The sequence below is a fragment of the Salvelinus alpinus genome, chromosome 2, assembly GCF_045679555.1.
Source record: "Salvelinus alpinus chromosome 2, SLU_Salpinus.1, whole genome shotgun sequence".
NCBI classification, from domain to species: domain Eukaryota; kingdom Metazoa; phylum Chordata; class Actinopteri; order Salmoniformes; family Salmonidae; genus Salvelinus; species Salvelinus alpinus.
In genome coordinates this window covers 54,279,155-54,282,835 of record NC_092087.1, presented here as the reverse complement: position 1 = coordinate 54,282,835, position 3,681 = coordinate 54,279,155, and the positions used below count along the sequence as shown (strand labels likewise).

The window sequence follows — 3,681 nt, the reverse complement described above, 5'->3', positions numbered from 1 at the left end:
TGGGGTTTCAGGTGTCTCCGGAAGGTGGTGATTGACTCCGCTGACCTGGCGTCGTGAGGGAGTTTGTTCCACCATTGGGGTGCCAGAGCAGCGAACAGTTTTGACTGGGCTGAGCGGGAACTGTACTTCCTCAGAGGTAGGGAGGCGAGCAGGCCAGAGGTGGATGAACGCAGTGCCCTTGTTTGGGTGTAGGGCCTGATCAGAGCCTGAAGGTACGGAGGTGCCGTTCCCCTCACAGCTCCGTAGGCAAGCACCATGGTCTTGTAACGGATGCGAGCTTCAACTGGAAGCCAGTGGAGAGAGCGGAGGAGCGGGGTGACGTGAGAGAACTTGGGAAAGTTGAACACCAGACGGGCTGCGGCGTTCTGGATGAGTTGTAGGGGTTTAATGGCACAGGCAGGGAGCCCAGCCAACAGCGAGTTGCAGTAATCCAGACGGGAGATGACAAGTGCCTGGATTAGGACCTGCGCCGCTTCCTGCGTGAGGCAGGGTCGTACTCTGCGAATGTTGTAGAGCATGAACCTACAGGAACGGGTCACCGCCTTGATGTTAGTTGAGAACGACAGGGTGTTGTCCAGGATCACGCCAAGGTTCTTAGCACTCTGGGAGGAGGACACAATAATTGGCTGATTTAAGATTAAACTTCAACTCTATTACTTCATTTGGCACCTAGGCACTTACTATAGTCATTTATTTAACTTAACTGATCATTTGTACCCGTTTCCATCTCTGTACAAAGGCATGGTCTTCAAGCTATGGAAAATGGAAAAACATTTCATATTAATAATAGATTGGACTTACATGGCGCTTTTCTAGACACCCAAAGCTCTTTACAGTGTAAGGGGAAACACACCACCCTAACTTCACTCACATATTCTTTATTTGTATTTTTTTTTTATGCTCCATCCTCCCCCCTCTTCGGAGGACAAAAGTCACTTTTTTTCACATATATATATATATATTTTTACAGATTTTGTTCCATATACAGTACATTCTTCATACACTTTACAATCATGGTACTTTTATACACAGTATTACATGATATGAATACTGTTTGATATACACATACAGTGAAAACAGAACAAATATAAGCACTCCACATGGGATCTTTAGTGACCACAGAGTTGGGTCACCCGTTTAAAGTCCCATCTTCAATTTTATTGAAGAACATTCCATTGTTAGTTAGAACTTGTAAAAATGTTGTCAAAGTGTATGGTATAAATTACAGTGATCTGTCTTTGAACTTACAGCCTTGATCATTTCAGCATCAGATTTCTGTTTGTCTTTTGTTTGCCTGTCTTTCCCCTGGTGGCATTCATACGTCTTTGTGCACACAACTTGAAACGGAACACCACTGAATGGGAGACTTTTTTTCCTGCCAAAGGCTGTGCATATGTCTGTTGAAGGAATTGTTGTATATACATTACTATTAAAATGAAAGCCTTGTAGAGAAACAAACAACGTCGCTCTGTCAAATCAAATAACTTCTCTGTGCTTGCAATGGAATTCCGTATACTAGCTAGTTAGCTCATTTAAGATGAGTAGCATAAGTTAGCTACTAGTTATCAAAAATAAATTAAGTCAACTTACCCTTTTGCCCAAAACGTTTGTCCTTTCTCAATGTTATGAATTTTAGTGATGTTGCCAATTCTTATTCCCGAATTTTTTATGAGTTATTTGGTCCTCAAACTTGAACTCGAGATATGCCATTTAAAAAATGAAGTGTTTCCCGCAACCCGGAATACGGTTCATCACACTCCCTCATCTGAATGGTTGGCCTTCTGATCCGGCATACGAGTCATCACACTCCCTCATCTGATTGGTTGAGTAGGCGGGCCTTCTGACTTTGTGGCTGTGGTAACTAGTGACGACCTGGTGGAACGAGCCTGACATTCATTACATAACCAAAAGTATGCGGACACCTGCTCGTCAAACATCTCATTCCAAAATCATGGGCATTAATATGGAATTGGTCCCCCCCTTGCTGCTATAACAGCCTCCACTCTTATGGGAAGGCGTTCCACTAGATGTTGGAACATTGCTGCGGGGACTTGCTTCCATTCAGCCACAAGAGCATTAGTGAGGTCGGGCTCTGATGTTGGGAGATTAGGCCTGGCTCACAGTCGGCTTTCCAATTCATCCCAAAGGTTTTCGATGGGGTTGAGGTCAGGGCTTTGTGCAGGCCAGTCAAGTTCTTTCACACCGATCTCTACAAACCATTTCTGTATGGATCTCGCTTAGTGCACGGGGGCATTTTCATGCTGAAACAAGAAAGGGCCTTCCCCAAACTGTTGCCACGAAGTTGGAAGCACAGAATTGTCTAAAATGTCATTGTATGCTATAGTATTAATATTTCCCTTCACTGGATCTAAGGGGCCTAGACCGAACCATGAAAAACATCCCCAGACCATTATTCCTCCTCCACCAAACTTTACAGTTGGCACTATGCATTCGGGCAGGTAGCGTTCTCCTGGCATCCCCCAAACCCAGATTAGTTTGTTGGACTACCAGATGGTGAAGCGTGATTCATCATTCCAGAGAACGCGTGTCCACTGTTCCAGAGTCCAATGGCGGCGAGCTTTACACCACTCCAATGGCTGCTCGGCCATGGAAACAAATTTACGAATGCTCAACACCCGTTGAATGTGGCCGGTGTCAGTAAACGTCGGCAAAAAAGCGTAATTAAATTGTTGCCAGCAGCACAGTTGCAGTCACCAACGCTCTGGATAACATAACAGCCTAACCAGCTCTGCTAGGGTGAGTAATGTTCAGTGAGCTGTTCTCTCATTTGTGTCTGGAAGTAGCAAGTTAGCTTGGGTGCCTGACAGTTCTTTATTTTTTAAATTAATATTATGGACAAAACAAGTACAAAAACAGAAATATACAAACAAGAGTACATAAACCTAACAGACAGGGGTATTACATATTTGTCACGTCTGCTCCCGCTCTTTCCCTCCCCCTGGCGCTTGAGGGCGCCAGAATGCCTTGCATCACTCACTCCTGCCATCCATCACGTACACCTGCCTTTCCTTGTCACGCGCATCAGCGTTATTGGACTCACCTGGACTCTCTTATCACCTGTTAATTTCCTCCCCTATATGTGTCAGTTCCCCAGCTCTGTTCCCTGCTTCTGCATTGATTGTTTTTCTGTTTGCTAAGCTGTTTATGTCTCGTTCCATGTCCGTGATTTATTAAATGTTACTCCCCGTACCTGCTTCGTCTCTCCAGCGTCATCCTTGTGATAGATCGTGACAGAATGCAGAAGCCATCACACGAAGCATCGGGGAGTACTGGCGTTCTGGTTGGTATAGTGGCATCGGCTCTGGGTCACCACCGATGGAACCGGGGGTGCCTAGCCTGCTCGTCGGGCTTCCACGCCCTAGCAGGCTCGAGAGGTTTCCTTGCCCCGGTTGGCTCAGATGGCGCCCATCCCACGTCGGGCCTCAGCTGGATCGTCAGTTCTTGTCTGCCCAGCCTGTCCAAGAGTTTTTTTGTTTGTTTGTTGTTTGTTTTGTCGGTGACGTCGGGGGTGGATTCTGCCGCCGATGGAACCGGGGGTGCCTAAGCCAGCCCGTCGAGCTTTCATGCCCTGGCTGGCTCGAGAGGTTTCATTGCCTCGGTTTGCTCGGTGGCTTCCCATCCCACGTCACAATCCACCGGATCATCGGGTTTCCTCAGCGG

General features: G+C 46.6%; 1 long non-coding RNA gene across 1 annotated transcript; it reads right to left on the bottom strand.

Annotated features, from left to right (window-relative positions):
- Positions 1-619: 619 nt before the first annotated feature.
- LOC139551091 (uncharacterized) lies at positions 620-1,738 on the bottom strand. The gene is made up of 3 exons (XR_011670200.1): positions 1,591-1,738; positions 1,249-1,397; positions 620-753 (listed from the first exon to the last, which is right to left on the bottom strand). It is a non-coding gene; the product is annotated as an uncharacterized lncRNA (long non-coding RNA).
- Positions 1,739-3,681: the final 1,943 nt, after the last annotated feature.